The 19,698-nt window shown below is 39.6% G+C and overlaps 1 protein-coding gene across 6 annotated transcripts in view; it reads right to left on the bottom strand.

Annotated features, from left to right (window-relative positions):
- Window positions 1-19,698, bottom strand: part of CAB39 (calcium binding protein 39) — an 87,639-nt gene that overhangs the window by 26,504 nt on the left and 41,437 nt on the right. Inside the window, exon 1 of one of the 6 annotated variants that reach the window (XM_042995605.1) lies at window positions 2,839-2,962. The exons of the other annotated variants lie outside the window; for them this stretch is intronic. The gene's annotated coding sequence lies outside the window, so the exon portion shown is untranslated. Of the gene's footprint in view, window positions 1-2,838; window positions 2,963-19,698 lie in introns of those variants that run through there. 6 annotated transcript variants of the gene reach the window in all.

The raw sequence follows: 19,698 nt of genomic DNA, 5'->3' as shown, positions 1-19,698 counted from the left end.
GTATTCTCTCTTATGATTTTCTTAGTAGCATTTTCTTTTCTCTAGCTTACTTTAAGAATACAGCATCCAACATATATAACACACAAAACGTGTTAACTGTTTATTTTATTGGTAAGGCTTCTGGTCAACAGCAGGCTATTAGTAGTCAAGTTCTGGGGGAGCCCAAGGTTGTATATGGATTTTTGACTGTGTGTGGGGGGGAAGGCAGTGGCCTTATCCCCGTGTTGTTCAAGGGTCAACTGGATACTATTTCTTCCACATTTCCTGAACATAAGAAAACGAGATAAAGTTAATTTGGTACGATCTTTTTATTAGGCCTATGCTGATTTCTAAGGACTACTACTTTCTTTTCTAAATGTTTAAAATCATCCTATTAATCCCATACAAAATCTTATTCAGTACCAATGATAAACAGAATCTCTAACTTTTCCAGTCTGCTGTTACTACCCTGTTCTGTTAACGCCTTAGATTTCTGGTCGCAGTTCATCATCCAATACATCAATTTTAAGCATCCCAAAATGTACTTTTTGGGGGCCAGTAGGTAAAATCATTTATCAATAGTCCATGTTCTCTTACAACCTAAGTACATGTGTTACCTCTGTAATTTCATTTTATTCATCTTTATTCTTCAGATGATTTTCTTTGACAGGGAGGAGCCTGACATTCAGCAGGTTTTCGGAGTGTATTATCTGTGGGTTTTATACCAGTGACCCTAAGTAGTAGGCCTCAGCCCCCTGTGCTTCTCTGGCTAGCTTACCGTTGCGAGGCTCTTGGTAACCTTTCATATGCCTCAGCTTACAAATGCTCTTCTTTGAAGTCACGAGTTTAGATCTGAATCCAGACCATACTCTGTGCTGTCTTCCGACAGCAAAAGACAAATAAGAAGGAGGGGGGTGATAGTTAAAAGGTATGAAGTTTCTTTCTGAGGCGATGAAATGTCCTAAAATCGACTGTGGTTATGGTTGCACACTGTGAATAAACTAAAAACCACGGAACTGTGTGAGTTACCTCAATAATGCTACTTAAAAGAATAGGGAGGAGAGAAGCAAGGAAACAGAAAGCAACTTACAGTATTTCTGAGATGAAAGGCAACCTAGACCCACTCTTCTTCCCTCTCAGAAGACAACACTGTCACCTGTATTATGGGTGGTGGCGGGATGCGGGGGGCCGGCGGGGGGCACCAATGGCCTTCCCACATCTGCTAACCACTGTACTCATCTGCTTATGCTGATCCTTCTGGATTCCACTCACTGTCTGGCTTTCTCAGGAACTCAACATGTCTATTTTCTCACCTCCTTCTCTAGTCAACTCCGTCTCACTTGTTTTTCCCCCAATCAGGTTTTAAATATGACCAGAATCATTAACAAAATCAAATAAGCTCTCCTTTCACCAACCACACAGAACCTTCCCGGCTACTGCCCACCCGTAATTAAGCCTCTAAAAAGCATCTACCTGTGAGTGCTACAGTCCACATCTCCTTCCTAGTCACTTCCAGCCCAATCCCACGTGGCTTCTCCACTGAGTACATTACAGCTTTTAGCCAGTCACCAGTGACCCGCCTGCCAGGAAACACAATTCTCAGTCTTTAGTACATGTCAGCTCTTGGCAGCATTTAAAGGTGTTGATTACACCCTTCTTTTAAAACTGCTCCTCCCCTGTCCTCTGTGACTCACCACCACCCTAATTTTTCCTGCCTGTCTCCCTGGTCGCTCCTTCTTGGCTCGTCCCTCTTGAAGAGGCCATTTAAATATTGGGAATTCCTCAAGGCAGGGTACAAGGCCTCTTCTTCTCGTTCTATCATCTCTCCCCCGGTGATTGTCATCTACACCCACAGCTTTAATTAACACCTAAATGCAGATGCCTCACAGATTCCTATCTCTAATCCAGTTCTCTTACTAGTACATTCCGCAGCCTACTTGAAATGTCTCCACTTGAATGTCTTGAGGTACCACAAACCCAATGCTACCAAAAACAGAACTCCTGATCTTGCCCTGATGCCTGACACATTTTTCTCCTGTTCTCTATTTCAGGGGATGATACCACTCCCGCTGCTCTTGTGAATGTCAGAAACTCAGAAGCCATCTTCAACCCTTTCCTCTTTCTCACCCCATCCCAATACCTAATTCAACACCGTGTCTCCCCAATCCATCCATTTATCCCTGTACCACCACCACCCACATCAGAGTTCCCATAATTCTTGCCTGGACTATAGTTTACTGACTAATTTTCTTGAATTCCTTATAATCCATTCTCCGTATCACAACTAGAATGATCTTTTTTTTTTTTTAAACTCTATTTATTTAATTTGAGAGAGAGAGAGAGCATGAGTTGGGTAGGGACAGAGGGAGAGACAATTTTAAACAGGCTCCGTGTTGTCAGCGCAGAGCTCAACGCAGGGGTTGAACTCACAGACCGTGAGATCATGACCTGAATTGAGATCAAGAGTCAGATGTTTAACTGACTGAGCCACCAGGGCGCCCCTAGAACGATCCTTTCTTAGCACAAATAAGATTGTCATTACCTTTGCTTCAAATGCTCCAATTACCTACTGCTCTCGGGATGGAGAAAATTTCTTAACTTGGCCTGTAAAACCCTGCATGGTCTGACCCCATCTTACCTTACCCTGGGCTACAATTTCTCCCCCACTATCTCTACGTCAATACTCTGGTCACACCGGAATTCTTTCAGGATCCCTGCGCATGTGGTCTGCCAGGCCCATGCCCTGCCCCCACCTCCCGGCCACCTCACATTCTTCCTTCATTGCTCAACTCAATGCTCGCTTCCTCAGAGGTGATCTTTCTAGGTAAATTCCATCATACATTCACCACCACCACGTGCTTCTTTTCTCACGGTTGCATGTAATTCTGCTTTGCCTTGTGATTTCTAATTAACATGTTTTCTTCTGCTCTGTCAGGAGCCCAGTGCTTGCAAGTGTGCTATACACGGTCGATGAATGGCTCAACATCTGCATCATGATCATCGGGATGTAAAAAAAATCCAAATGAAAACCGAACATAGGGAAATATGATGTTATCACACCATGAAGCCAACGAATTCCTAAGACATAGTGCATCCAAGAAAGGTAATCTACCTGACAGAGCTACATCAGTGAGCAATGAACATAAATCTCTGTGCCATCACAGAGAACAATCTGGAAGAAGACACCCCAAACTGAGTATAGTCTGCCTATGGCAACAGGTAAGAAGAAAATATATATATATATATATATATATATATATATATATATATATATATATATATTTAAAGTTTATTTATTTTGACACAGAGAGAGAGAGAGAGAGAGAGAGAGATCAAGGGAGAGAGTGCGCACACATGTGTGAGAGCAGGGGTGGGGCAGAGAGAGGGAGAGAGAATCCCAAGCAGGCTCTGTGCTGTCAGCATAGAGACTGACTCGGGGCTCGATCTCACAAACTGTGAGATCACAACCTGAGCTGAGATCAAGAGTTGGATGCTTACCCAACTGAGCACCCCAAGGAGAATATTTTCACTTTTCACTTGCTCTATTTCAGATCTGTATATTTTACAATTCACATTTTATTTTTTTTTAAAGGAGCAAAAAAAATAAAGGGAATGAGATAAATAGATCAAAGTGCTTACTACACTGGTGCTGATTTATCTTCTTTAAAAAAAATTTTTTTTAATGTTTATGTGTATTTGAGAGAGGGAGAGAGAGTGTGAGCAGAGGAGGGGCAGAGAGATGGAGACAAAGGATCTAAAGTGGGCTCTGTGCTGACGCGGTGAGCCAAATGTGGGGCTTAACTCCATAAACCGTGAGGTTGAAACACGACCTGAGCCGAAGTCGGACACCCAACCGACTGAGCTACCCAGGTGCTCCTGATTTATCTTATCTCTGCTTCTGTTCACTTTTTTCACTCCTCCCCAGAAGATATCCCCTCTAAATTTCTAAAACTTCAAACAAATACTAGTATTACATATGTAAGTAGTTTACATATGTAAGTAGTAACTAATCACACCTTGAAAATCAACAGGGCCACAAACAATGCCAAATGAAAAGCTAAAGACTGGAATGAGTTTAACAATAAAAGGCTAACTTGAACTCATCAGAAACAGAGAGTGGCACTGGGGACAGGAGACTTCCAAACCTGGGCATATCGTGCTCTCTCTGTATCTGAACATCTAGCTTCACTCCTGCCATATTGAGATAAGACTTCATAATGAGGAAATCCATGGTTAGTTAGCATCTACAGAAGATAATCAGCAGCATGATATGAAAAAACTAAACCTCATCAACCTTGTTATTTACTAGCAGTCCTGATAAATGAGAGATTAGGTGCATATTTCAATTGAGGACTTTTAATTTTATGCATATTTCAACTGTTTCTGTGATGTCTGTTCCATACGACATGAATAATTGTAAGCTGATTAAACTACAACTTAAAAAAAAAAAAAGAAGAAGAAACCTGTCCAAATTTTACTAAAACATGATCAGAAAACCTTAAGAAGTATTTCACCTGAAAAGGTGATGTGGCGGGTGTTTACTGAATGAAGATACAAGAGAGAACAGATACCCTCGCCTGTTCTTGTGTAGATTTGGCTTGGTTCCCTTCATCAGCATTCACAGTGGTGACCCCGCCTAGCCCCCCCCATCTCTGACCTGCTTGCATTAAGTCAACATGTTCTCTGCCTCTCTGACCACATCCTCCTTACCTGCACCTCCTTGTCTGTCCCTTCACACCTCATGAGTAAGCTACTCACACCTGCGTTTCTCCAAGCCCTATACCCTTTCAAACTGCTGAGATCATCATGTCACCTAAGCCACTGGGCTCCTTAATGACCACGTGGCCTATCCTGCTAAGACTGCATGTTTTAGTGCTGCCCGTGCCCACAGCTCCAGGTCTCTTGCCCCCCTAAACGCTGGATGTTCTTCACTGGAACTTTCTCTATTTCAGCAACCAGGGTTCTGAGCACTGTAGAGAAAGGGCCGGAACCTGCGGACACTTGGTTTGCCAAAGTTCATGCTGTTCAATTGCCTTCAATCCAGTCAGAAACATTTCTACAAACTGGATTATTTCTAACCAGTAACTCCTAGCAGCAGATGTTTCAAAACTGCTCTACTTTCCTCAAGAGACTTCAGTCTTTCTCTCTGCTCCCTATCTGAACATCTGGCTTCACACCTTCCATGCTGAGATAAGACTTCATAATGAAAACATCCCTGACTTCCTCCATCCATCTTGATGTATTTCTGCCATGCTCCATCTCAACTCTGGACACACACCATGATCACTTGGGGCCTTGAAAAAAGATGCCCCATCCCCCCGAGAGACTCACTAATGACAAAAGGAAAAATAGTACTTCTGCATGCAGACACCATCATACAGGAGATCAAAGTAAATGGCAACGAGACCATTGAGCTCATAGCCTCCTGAGGAGGCGCTGCAAAGGGTACAGCATTCTGTGATTTTCTTGCCAAAAAGGCCTCACCTGCATTGAATCATAAGGAAACATCGGCCAAACCCAAACAAAGAGACAGACTACAAAATAACTGGCCAGTACTTTTCAGAAGTGTCAAGGTCACAGAAGTCAAGAGAAGACTGAGACACTGTTCCAGATTAAAGGAGAGCAAGGAGACGTCACAACTAAATGCAAAGTGACATCCTGAACTGCATCCTGGTCCAGAAAAAGGACATGAGTAGGACAACTGATGGAATTTGAAAAAGATCCATGGATTAGTTAATAGTATCCTATAAACGTCAGTTTCCGGATTCTGATCATTAGACTGTGGTTATGTAAAATGTTAACATTTAGGGAGGCTGGGTGAAAGGCAGTCTCTCTGCAATCATTTTGTAAGAATAAAAAGTTCATCTACTCTCTTATTTTGCTTTTTCTTCACAGGTGAGAGGCATCTCTCCTTAGTTCCAAGGCTGATGGCTCAATATATGTGTGCTGGAGAAAAGGCCCCTAAACAGAGAGTCTGGTCTTTCCTCAAGTCCCCCCATGTGCCATTTTGCCAGTTGTGTGGCCTTGTGGAAGGTGTAGATTCCATACCTTCAGACCTGAGACTCCAAATAAAGGTCCTCCCTATTCTCTACTGCCCTCTCCTCTCCTCACCTTCCTGCCCTGATATCTTTGTGTCTCCTCAAGTGACCCTGAATGCTCACACTACTCCTCTCCACCCTCGGAACCCCCCCCATTCACAAAGCCTTCCCTCACTTCTCCCTCTCGTCCTCTGATGCCACAGCAGTTGCTACGCTGTTTCGGCCCCTGGCCTTGTAGCCTTAGATCTTCTCCTCTCTACCTCGCATTTCCCTAACTTACCCTCGGGCTATGGAAAAGGCTTGCTTACACTTTTTTATCCCCTCCCCTCTCCAATGTCTGAGATGGTGACTTACACGTGGCCTGACTTCATGATTTTGTTAACTGACTAAACCAAGCCTTTTAGTTAGTCGAACTCGGTGTTGTGGGACACAGATGTTACCCTTGGGTGTCCACTGAGCATCACATTAAGTTTCATGGGCACAGACTACTAACAGCAGCCAATTGTTTTACAAATACATGGTCATGAAGAAAACCATGCGGAACAATTAGCACCCCTCATGACCAGCCACTCACGTGACTGGAAAACGATGTGGATCATGCCTCACTAATCGTGCTGCTGCCCTGTCTGGGTGAGAAGCACAGAACTGTAAGTTCTTAGTTGTTTTCTTGAGGCTTTTGAGCCACACACAGTGGGAATTTGGGGATACCCCACAGAGCAGAGTCACAAGGACAAGAGTCCGGGGCTTGGTAAAGCTTCTTGGAATCAAGGCTCCAAGGTGAGAAGCCTTGCTGCTAACTGCCAGAGGTGAGGCATATTAATCCTATGCCAGAAGCCTCGCTGACTTCCACCTACAGCTTACTGGGAACAACTTCATTTCCAATTAGTATCTTCAAGAAATATTTTAAAATTTAACAATGTAAGTTACAGGATCAACCTAAAGCAGTAACCACCAACACTCCGAAGTTCACCTCCCACACTCACTTCACTAGTAACGATATCAGATCCATACCTCTTGCCCTCCCAGCGTGAGGACACAGGAACTACTTCAAATTTTTCAGTGTAGTATCCATATGATAACCTCTCCAATTAGAACTAAGGCTGGGAGCCTCTGCACCACCTGGTTTCCCATTAAAAAAATACAGTGAAGTGGCAAAATAATTGGTAAGCCAAACATTGGTGAAAATGGCCTATCTCAAGACCACCACCAACTCAGAAGGTTTCGTGTGAAATCTCTTGCCTTAGCCCAATGTTCCCACAGCACCCATCACTGTACTATTTTACTGTCATTAGGGGCAACCACTAGGCACAAAGTAGTGATACAAAAATACCATTTTAGAAGAGGAGAGACTCACTCACTCATTAGTGCTTGCAGACCATGTCCCTAAAGTGCTCATGTCCCTTTTCACCCTCCTCGTTTGGACCCAGGCCCAAATACTCAGTAGATCTCAAAGTGGCCTCACAGCAGGAATGCGAGGTGACAAGGTAGCTACTCATAGGTGCAGGCACAGGGTTGTATCTGGTGGGGTGTAAGACTGGGTCTGTCCGCTCTCTTACCCCCAGTTTTTAATACTGTTACTAGGTAAGCCTAATGTTAAGATACAAAGCACACTGAAAAATAAACACAGCTAAAGTAGTATGTTTAAAGTACAGATATGCCTGATTGCAAAATTAAAAGGTAAAAAACCCTTTAAAAAAAGATATTCTACTTCATAACGATAATTAAGTTAAAATGGTCCAATATGTTTTCCCTCCTACCAGAGGCAAAGACTTCTAAAAGATACACTGGGGGGGGGGGGGGGGGGGGTGGAAAATAAAATGAAACAACACACTAGATGGCAATTTGGCAAAATGTAGCAGCAAAATGTAGCAGAAAGTTTTAAAAGGTGCAATCTCTATGAATCCCACATTACACCTCTAGGAATCTATCCAAGGGAAATAGAGAATTATGCAAAGATGTAAGTATAAGCAGTGTGATTTACAATAGCAAAGAATTAGAAAAGTTATCCCACTGACCCGGTTAAATTATAATGTACCCATAAAACAGAAGACCATGGCAAGCTTTAAAAATAAGTAGATCTCTACTGACATGCAAAGATGTTAACATTAAAATGAAAACATAAACCGGGTTACAGAACAGTATGATCCCACCTTCATTTACTTATTTGCCCCAGAGACAGAGTGAGAGGGAGGACACTAGAACAAGAATGAGAATCTAGAAGGATATCCCACCATGTCAACACTAGTTATTTCATGTAGTAGTGGAATTAGGAGGATAAAGCTCCTAAAGATAAAGATACACATATAGAAATCAATCACAACTATCAGACATAACGAAAGGAGCACAGCTCTCTCAGACACGTGCACCCCCATGTTACCCACAGAGTGTTTCAGAAAAGAGAAAACAGAAGGTGCCGATGTCAGCCTCCTCTTGCCCCACCAAATGATTTCAAATGAACAGGACTGTGGCAGATAGATGCTAAAGTAAGGAGAAAGAATCTGATGACTAAGGTTGTGAGCCATGAATACAAAGGCAACATTTCTTTTTCTTTTCTTTTCTTTTCTTTCTTTCTTTCTTTCTTTCTTTCTTTCTTTCTTTCTTTCTCTCTCTCTCTCTCTTTCTTTCTTTCTCTTTCGTCCTCTCTTCCGTTCTCTCTCTCTTTCTAAAGATTTTATTTTTAAGTAAACTTTACGCCCAATGTGGAGCTCAAACTTACAGCCCTGAGACCAAGAGTCGCATGTTCCACTGACTGAGCCAGCCAGGCACCCCAAGGCAACATTTCTTAAACCAGTCAGTCAGGAGGAGAGGGACCAATCCTCTCAGAGAAAATGAATCATGAAATGAACTGTTAAGTTTGAGTGATGCTGCAGTATGCAGTCAGAGCACCTTAAGTGTTGAAAGAGACATCAGCAATCCTCCAAGTAAGTGGCTTTTAAATCCTTTTGGGCCACTGATATTCTGTTCTCTACTCTGTCCATAATCATTTTTTCAAAATAAAAATCTTACGTAGAATCCCAATATACAAATGAGGATAAAGGAAAACTAAAAAAATGTACAAAGGGAGGAGCGCCTGACACCAGAGCCTGTTTCTCGATCTCGAGCACACACCCTTGGAACGTCAGGCTTAAAAGCAAACACACACACAAAACACACATTTCCACCTGCCCCCACTTCTAACCACACTAAAACTCCCTGCTATAATCTGTCTCATTAGAAGTATCAAGTTCCTCTAGATAAGCAGGTAGCAAACTTTTTGTGGGTCATATAGTCTCTGTCACAACTACTCAACTCTGCCGCTGCAGCAGGAAAGCAGCCAGACCGTGTCAATGGATGGGCATGTGTTTAATACTACTACTTTATTTATTAAACCAGGTAAGGGGCCACCCTGGGCTGTAGTTATTGACTCATGCTCTGGAAAATATCTGGTGGGTAGAAAATAGGCCAAAGGGCACTTGACCCTAGAGTTGGCTACAGGCAAGCACCACATCCTCTCAATTCTCCCTCAGAAATCTAGTCTGCTATCTCAATCCTCCTTATCCTTTCATGTTCCCTCTCGCCGGAGTACTCTTACGAAGTGCATCTTCTGCCATTACGTCCGTCTCCTCCAACACACTTCCCATCTCGCCCCATCTCTGACTGAAACGCAGCTGGTGGGAATGGGAAGTGGTACGGGAACTCTGGAAAAGAGTTTGGCGGATTCTTGCAAAACCAAACGTAACGGTTACCTTATGACTCTTGTACTCTTGGGCATTTATCCCAGAGGAATGAAAACCTATGTTCACACAAAACCCGTACAAAAATGTTCACAGCTTTATCTGTAACAGCCAAAGACTGGAAACAGTCTAGATGTCCCTCAATGGGTGAATGACTAAACGCACTGGGGTATATCCACAGAATGGACTGAAACTCAACAATCCGGAGGCATTACTGTTACTCAAAACTACCTGCATTGATCTCGTGGGAATTAAGCTGAATGGAAAAAAGCCAGTCTCAAAAGGTTATATACACTGCATGATTCTATTTATAAAATATTCTTGAAATAACAAGATCACAGATTTGTGGTTGCCGGCAAGGGTTAGGGAAAGGGGGAGAGGAGATGGGTGTGGCTATAAAGGGGTAGCAAGGGGGGCCACTGCGGTGATGGAACAGTTCTGTGTCTCGATTGTGGTGGTGGTTACAAAATAACCACATAGCTACACAGACAAAATTGGTGAAATGTGAACTAGGCCTGTGGACCCCACCAATGTCAATGTCCTGGTCCTGATACTGGACACAGTCATGTGCCATGTTACCACTGGGGGAAACTGCAAGAAAGGCACATGGCATCACCCCGTATACGTTTTTGCAACTTTCGTAAATAAGTAATTATTTAAAAATAAATTTAAAACAGAGCAAAACAACGACAACAAAGATTTCTCCAGCTCCCTCGGTCTATCTTTAGGTTGTACAAAAGGCCTTTTTCAAACCACCACAACCTACATCTGTAGCCTCACTTCCCACCACAATCCTCTATCCAGTCCCCCCTATCATGTCACCCTGAACTTGCAACCATGTTCTGGACATTCCATTCCCTCTCACACTTTGCCTGGCAACGCCCTAAAATCCAGTTCAAATACCACTTCAAACCTAACTTTCTACACGTACCTCTCCCTGACAGAGGCCATAACTGCTTTATCCCCTTGGTTCCCACAGAACTTCATTCCTACCTCCAAGCCTCTGTATACTATAATATTTATATACCTATTTCATCTAGTAGATTATAAACTCCTTAAGAATGGGGATAAAATTTGATCCATGTGCCCATCTATCTGCCCACATATATGAGGGCACTAAAATGTCTGTGGATTCAATCAAGTTGGGAATCATCTTTTGCAGAAGATGACAATGGAGGTAATGAAGTCACCTTTTGCCAGAGACTGTCCTTCCAACCACTGTGCACATGAAACTTGGCATAAGGAAACATAATTCAGATGGGAATCATTGTTTATAAAGCATTCTTTTTTAGAAACAATTTTGAAATGATCTATTAAGCAGAATTTTCCATGCTTCTGTTCACCATTAGTTTATATAATCGAGTTTATTATAATTTACATGTGACTAGTTTTTATTGAGAAATGTCTCAAAAGAGCCCAGATTTTTGGGGGACTGGGGAGGGAGGCTTAAATAGTTTATTATTTTGTCTTATGTTTTTATATTTTTGCATTTCTTTATACCCATTTTAGCAAAAAAAAAAAAAAAATCATTTAGCAAACCAGAGTCTTCTAAACACGTAGCAATCTATATTTAATACCTTAAATATCAATTCATTCTCAAAAAGGGATCTATTAAATGACCTCATTGAAAAAAAGTAAGTTCTTAAAGCAAAGTAAATTAAGATAAAGGATGAGATGAAATCTAAAAGTAAACTGAAACATGTTGATGCCATTGATAAAAGCAATTCTATTTTCACAGTAATTCTTGTGTTAATTAAAAAAAAAAACTCCTATAAACACACACACACACACACATGCACCTCTCTACTAAAGAAAATGTCTGAGTCTTCTAAGCGGAAAGATCATGGGCTAAGAATAACCTATTAATAACCTTATGGTGTCAAAGATTACTCTAAACAAGTTTAGTAACCATGAGTCACTATTAAATGGCCATGCTAGGAAAGGCTACTCCCTCTGCCCCTCTTAAATATGCCAACATAGAGCAAACTTATTCCTCTCATGAAATGAGTGAATATAGCTATTCAACACCGTGAACACATGCATTCACAGCGATGAAGGGACCCAAGTATAAGCTGAACGAGGCAGTCATACCTTCTTTATATAGCATGCCGTGGGCAAAGAGTATGTAAATAGTCATTACATACACAGATTTATGTGGCTGTTAGCAATGAAAGAAAAAATTCCACTCCATCCCACTCCACCCCCATGCCCTAGTTACCTAAAAATAAGGATGGTAAGATAAACCATTTTTTTCCTAAAGGTATAAGGAGAGTAGTTTTTAAATTCTTTTAAAAAGGTGTGACACGGGTCCTAAGGGATTAATCTATTTGTATTATACACAATTCATAATATGGCAACTGTGTACATATTATAAAATACCAACACGTTACAAATAGGGGAATAAGCACTCAAATGTTGTATTTATCATTTTGTCCACAAGATCACAAGAAATGAATGAGAAAATGCACATGGATGTAATGAGTAAATCAGAAACAGGCATAATTTCACAATGGGTTTGGCAGAACTGGGAGTGAATTCCATCTCTGACTCCAATACAATGGGTTGTATTAGAAACAATAGCTTTCTTCATGTGGATCATGAGAATAACAACAGGAGACTGCTCTACCTCGAAATAAGATGGATGCCTATTCTCTACGAAGGCACGTTGCAAAATACAGTGCTGTATGCACATAAGGATGTGTCAACCATGAAAACCTGTATTCCTTTTACAAGAACTAAGAGGGCTCTTAGCCCACACCAAATACATACCCTTTCCCTTTCCTTAGGAGACAGAAATCTGCTATCTCATAAGGAAGACAATTTCCACCTATTATTTTTCCTCACGGCAAGATGAAATTGGACTCCCTCTTTTACTTCCACTTACAGGTCTTAGTTCTATCTCCTGCGACCATCTAGAACCTTCCCTTTCCTCATACGAGATATTCCCTTAAAAACATTTTACTAAGAGCCTAGGGCCCACATTTTATTCTTTCTCTACTTCACATCTCCAGTTCATTCGATTATTCCTCATGGCAGAGTTCTCAATTTCTGTGTCAGCTGGTCACTCCTCTCTCAACACATTCTAGTTTCTCTACATTTTCAAGTAAGGATTTGTCTACTCAGAGCAGATGATCACTTTGAATTTAAACAGTGTATTTCTATTATTGCCACCTAGGCTTTCAACAGTCTTTCTGGGTATTCTATGACATGATCTATTCTCAGGGCAAACTATGTGGTTTGTAAGCCAACTCTATCTCAGTTGGTCCATGGATAGTCTTTTCTTACTCTTTACTGACTTATAACTGACATGCAACAAACCACAAAGATTTAAAGTGTACAATTTGGTAAGTTTGGACTTACGTATACACCCATGAAACCATCAAGACAGTAAACATATCCATCACCACTAAGATTCCTCTGTAGTCCCATACTTTGCCAACCTCACTCTAACCCTCCACATCCCTGCCAATCCCAAAGCAACCACTGATCTGCTTTCTGTCATTATGGCTATCCATAGAGTATTGTATAAATAGAAGCATACATTATGTACTCTTTATAGTCTGGTTTCTTTCACTCGACCTCATTATTTTGAGATTTGTTCATGTTGTTGTGTACAGCAACAGTTCCTTCTTTTTTGTTGCTGAGTAGTATTCCATTGTATGGAAGCACCACAACTGGTTTATTTACACACCTAGGCTGTTTCCTGTTTTAGACTATTACAGATAACGTCGCTATGAACAGTTAGACACAAGTCTTTGTGTGGACGTAGATTTCTTGTTCTCTTGCGTAAATACCTACGAACGGGATGGCTAGATGTAAGTTTAGCTTTTTAAGAAACCGTCAAACTGCTTTCAGAAGTGGTTTATCATCTTACATTCTCACCACTTCCAGATGTTCTACATAATAATCTACATTTGCTACAGCCCAAGTTTTCAATTTTTGCCATTTTAATAGGTGTGTAGTGGCATCTTCTCATGGTTTTACTTTGCAATTCCCTAATGATAAACATCTTTTCAAGTGCTTATCTGAAATCTGTATATTTTCTTTGATGAAGTGTATATTCAGATTTCTTGCCTGGTTTTTACTGGATTGTTTGTTTCCATATTGTTAAGTTTTCAGAGTTCTTTACATATTCCGGATGCAATCTTTCATCAGATATATGCTTTGCAAAGATCTTCCACCATTCTGTGGCTTTTCAGTCTTTTAACAGTGTCCTTTGAAGAGCAAAAAGTTTTCATGTTGATAAATTTCAATTTATTTTTTCTTTTAATAGAGTATGCTTTTGGTGTCACATCTAAGAATGCTGTGCCTAGCTCAAGGTCACAAAGATTTTGTTTTCGTTTAGAAGCTTTATGGTTTTAGGTTTTACATTTAGTTGTGTGATCCATCTTGAGTTAATTTTTGTATATGGCATAGGTTATGGGTTCAACATTTTTTTGCATATGTGGCTGTCAAATTGTTTCAGTACCAACTGTTGAAACAACAACCCTTTCTCCATTGAACTGCATTTGCTCCTTTGTCAAAAACTTTCCATATGTGTAGATTTATTTCTAGATCCTGTTCTGCTTCCCTGTCCTATTTGTCTATGTTGGTGCTACACTATTTTGATTATTGTATCTTTAGAATTATTGGTATTAGATGGTGTGAACCTTCCAACTTTGTTTTTGTTCCAGCTTGTTTTGATTATTCGAAGTCCTTTACTTTCCACACAAATTTTAGAACCAGGCTGCCAATTTCTATAAAAAGCCTGTTAGGATTGCAATGAATCTATAAATCAATTTGGGAAGAACTGACATTTTAACAATACTGAGGCTTCCATGAACAAGGTATATATCTCTCACTTATTTAGGTCTTTCAACTCTTAGCAATATACTGTAGTTTTCAAATGCACAGATCTTTCATTTGATTTGTAAGATTATCCCTAGTGTTTCATATTTTTGATACTACTTCAAATGATTTTTTTCATTTTGATTTTGTAACCTGTAACTTTGCTGAACTTATGTATTAGTTCTACTAGCATTTTTGTAAATTCCTTCAGCTTTTTGTGTCATCCATACATAAAGACAGTTTTACTTCTTCCTTTCCATGCTTTTTATTTTTTTCTTACCTGACTTATAGGCTAAAAACTCCAAGCACAAAGTTAAACAGAAGTGGTACTTTTATTTAACAGAAACTAAACAGACATCCTGTTTTCTTTTTTTACTCCTTTCTTATTTTTGATCTTAGACATACATGATTCAGCCTTTCGCCATTATATGTAGTGCTAGCTGGAGGGTTTTCGTGGATGCCCTTTGTAGACTGTGGAATTTCTATTCCTAATTCGCTGAGAGTTTTATCAGGATCAGAGGCTGGTTTTTTTGTTTTTCCCTCTTCCTCTTTTTCTTTCTTTTCATGTACTGACATGAGTTTGTCAATACAATGAATTACACTGATTGGTTTTTGAATGTTAAACCAGCCATGGGTTCTGGAAATAATACATCGCCTGGTCATGATGCATTGTCCTACTATTAGATTCAATTTGCTAAAATTTAGTTTATAATTTATGCATCTATGCTCATAAGGGATATTAGTCTATAGTTTTCTTGTAATGTCTTTGCCTTTGGTATCAGGATAATCCTGTCCTCACAGAATGAGTTAAGAACTATTTCTTCCTAACTTTTCTAAAAAAGTTTGTGCAGAAATTGTGTCATTTCCTCTTTAAATGTTTGGTAGAGATCGTTAGTGAAACCATCTGTGCCTAGATTTTTCTTTGTGAGAAAACTGTTAACTAAATTTTGAATTATTTTAATGGATATACGGCTACTAAAGTTACACACTTTTTTCTTGAGTGAGTTTCAGGATGCTGTGTCTTTCAAAAAATTTGCCCATTTCATCTAGTTGTCAAATTTATTGGTATAATGATGCTCAACTCACAATATCCTTTTATTACCCTTTTAATATCTGTAGAATCTGTAGTGATGTCAACTCTTTTGTTCCACATACTGGTCATTTGTCTTTTCTCCTGATCAGTCCTAGCTAGAGTTTACAAATTTTATTCACCTCAAAGAACCAGTTTTGGTTCTGATTTTGTTTGGTTTTGGTTTTCCTGATTTTTATTTGACAGATTTCTGCTTTGATCTTTATTTCTTGATGTTTAATTTGCTTTTTTTTTTCTAGTGTCTTAAGGTAAACACTAAGACTTTTCTTCTCTTCTAGTATTTGCACTTAGTGCTATAAAATTTCCCCAAGTAATGCTTTAGCAACATCACACTGATTCAGATGTTGTGTTATTTTTATTTCACTCAAATAATTTTCTAATTTCTCTGATCCATGCATTATTCAGAAGTATGATGTTTAGTTTCCAAATATTTAGGAATTTTTCCCAGGCTCTGTTATCGATGTTTAATTTAATTCTATTGTAGTCACAGAACATATGTTATGTAAATTTATCTTTTTAAAGTATTGGACCTTCTTTTAAGGCCCAAAATATAGTCTACATTTACTAAAAATGTGTCATATGTCAAAAGGGTGTAGGAGTGTTCTGCTGTTGTTGGATACAGTGTTCTATAAATATCAATTAGGTCAAATTGGTTGACAGTATCATTCTGGCCTACTAGAAGATCCTTGCTGATTTTCTGTTTTGTTCTATCAATTATTGAGATTGGGGCACTAAAATCTCCAATTATAATTGTGGATTTGACAGTTTCATCTTGCAGTTTTATCAGTTTTTGCTTTGTTTTATTTTGCTTTAAGGCTCTGTTACCAGGTGCATAAATATTTAGGATTGTTATGTCCCTTGGATTAGTTGAACTCTATTTTATCATGAAATGATTTTATCCCTGGTGATATTCATTGCTCTAAAATCTACTTGTGTCTGATATTAATAGAGGCACTCCAGCTTTCTTTTCACAAGTATTAGCATGGTATATCTTTTTTCATCTTTGTAATCTAAATGTGTCATTATCTTTAAAGTTCATTTCACATAGGCACATAAAGTTAGGGCTTTTTCATTCAATCTGATGATCTCTGCCTTTTAACTAGGTTATTTAGCCCATTTATATTTAATGTGATTATTGATATGGTACATCTGAGTCTATCAACTTACTGTTTGTTTTCCATTTGTCCCATCTGTTCTTTAATCTTTTCCTCTTTTTCTGCCTTTTTTGGGCTTAATCAAATATTTTATTTTCTCCTTTGGAATCTAGTCTATTGTATTGTTGTTGTTGTTTTTTAAGATTCTGGTACAAAGCTATACTTTGATCTGTACTGCATTTTATCAGTTAGGATCACGCCCTTCCTTCAAGCCTTACCCTACCGACCCTAACAGCTAACCCTCTGGTGCCTGATTCAGTTACCTATAGAGTTTACTATCCTTCTACAATATTTGTAATTCACAGACTCTGCTAATAATCCCTTTAATTCTCTTCATATAAATCAGTAACAATAAATGTCACAGTTTAGAGTTGAGGACAGTATCTTACAACAGATCACTAGAACCCTGCCTAGAAGCTTAGAGTGATCCACTAATCATGTACTAGGTATAATTATTCATCCAATCATTAAAAATGTCCTCTGAGTATCCTGAACTAATTAATGAACATAAACCTATGTGGAAGATACTAGGCCCAACAGGGTAGATCTCCCAAGAAGGGTCATTTATCTCACTACTTCTGTGTGTGGTAGCTTTAAAGGGAATGTGATCCTTGGCCACCATCATAAAATCTATAAGATACCTGGCTATTATACCCTCTTATTGGTCACAAACTCAAAATACAAATTGTTACATACTCTCAGTAATACCTGTTTTATCCTATTAAGTAGGAATTAAGAGTTCAGAAGAGTCATAAGGTGACAGTATTTCAAGTTAACTCTGCTTTGTATTCCATTTTCAATAAATCCAAATAGTTATTGAGCTGTCTTTGGAAGGTTTATATTCTAACAGGAGGAAGAAAAAGTAAACAAACATCATTAGTATATTAAAAATGTTAAGTGCTACAAAGGAAAACAGAATAAGATCAAGGGGAACAGGAAAGCCAGGGAGGAGAGCTGCATTTTAAACAGGCGGTTGGGTGAAAAGTGACATTTGAGCAAAGATTTGAAGGTGATAAGGGAGTAAGCCAAGCAGAGAGCTGGGGGAAGAACATTCTAGGCAAAAGCAACAGCCAAATGCAAAGGCCTAAAGGCAAAAGCATGACTGAAGTATATCAGGAAAGGAAGTCGATGTGGGGGGAGCACTTGGAGAAAGGCCCATTGAAGCCCTGGGTCTGACTGTCCAGGGCAAGGGTCATTGTTTATTTTTTTGCTGAAGGGCAGATAGTAAATATTTTAAGCTTCGCAGGCCACATAAGGTCTCTGCTGCATATTCTTATTTGCTTTTTAAACCAACCCTTTAAAAATGTAAAGACCATTTTTTTTTTAATGTTTGTTTATTTTTGAGAAAGAGAGACAGAATATGAATGGAGGAGGGGCAGAGAGAGAGGGAGACCACAGAATCTGAAGCAAGCTCCAGGTTCCCAGCTGTCGGCACAGAGCCCAATGCAGGGCTTGAACTCATGAACAGTGAGATCACGACCCGAGCTGAAGCTGGACACCCAACCGACTGAGCCACCCAGGCGTCCCAGTAAAAATCATTCTTAGCTCACGAGCCTTACAAAAACAGGCATAAGCAAAGATTTGGTCTGTAGAACTTAGTTCAGGTCCTTGTAAGGACTCTGACTTTTACTCTAAGGGAAATATTATTTGACTCATGTTTTTTTTTTAATTTCGTTTTTATTTTTTAGAGCGAGAGAGAGAGAGAGTGCGCGCGCAACCAGGGGAAAGGGAGCAGAGAGAGAAAGAATCTTAAGCAGCCTCCATGCTCAGTGCAGAGCCCGATGCAAGGTTCAATCCCACAACCCTGGGATCATGACCTGAGCCAAAATCAACAGTTGGACACTTGACCAGCTGAGTCACCCAGGTGTCCCATTTGAGTCATGTTTTGAAGGAACGAATATGGCCGTAGGGAGGCAAGAGAGACCAGTTCAAAGGACACTATGGTATTTCAGAGCAGAAGACAAGGGGAGACCACACCAGAGTGTGTAGCAAAATGGGAGACATGGTTAGAGTCTGGCTTTTAAATCCCCCCAACCAAAGTGAATGGATTTGCTCATGAATTGGATTTGGGAAGTGTGAAAGGAGTCATGGATAACACAAGACTTTTGGCCTGAACAACAAGGACAGAAGGACCAAATTTCATTAACCATGCTTGGAAAGACTGTGAATGGATGTGTGAAGTGGGTGTTTTGCTTCCAAAGTAGAATTTATATTTCTTCAATCCGGCTACAACTTTGTGGCTCATTTATTTATTCTTCTAAAGCTTCAGAATAATTAATTACTTGTCAACTTACAAAAAGATCCTGCTCTGATTTGAATGAAATCACTTTAAGCTTAAACATTAATTTGAAAAGAAACGACATCTTAACTATATTCCATCTGATAGAGTGGACCAGGTATTCTTTGGTGCCTCTGAACAAGGTTTTATAGTTTTCTTCAAACAGGTTCTGCATCCTTCCTGATGAAAGTATTCTCAAACATCTTATTTGTTGTTGTTGTTATTGTAAATGAAATACTTGCTTAAAAAAACTACAATTTCTAGATAGTTTTGATTGGTATTTAGGGAGGCTATGGATTTAGCTGCCTTGTAAATAAACTCATTTTTACGTTGATTTGCTTGTGTTTTGTACAGATATATGAGAATGTCAATAATGTAATTCTCCCTGTTTATTTGCAATAGCTGTATTTTTTATTTCTAAACCATTTCTTCCTTCCTTCCTTCCTTCCTTCCTTCCTTCCTTCCTTCCTTCCTTCCTTCCTTCCTTTTTCTAAACCATTTCTTTATGCACTGGCTGGATTTCCAGAACAAGGCTAAATAAGTCATAGCAAGCACTCTGGTTTTATGGGACTACCTTCAAGCTTTCAGTCTTAAGTATGAGGTCAAAGTTGTTTTTCAC

This window comes from Panthera tigris, chromosome C1, assembly GCF_018350195.1.
Source record: "Panthera tigris isolate Pti1 chromosome C1, P.tigris_Pti1_mat1.1, whole genome shotgun sequence".
Lineage (NCBI taxonomy): Eukaryota > Metazoa > Chordata > Mammalia > Carnivora > Felidae > Panthera > Panthera tigris.
This window is presented reverse-complemented; position numbering and strand designations above follow the sequence as displayed.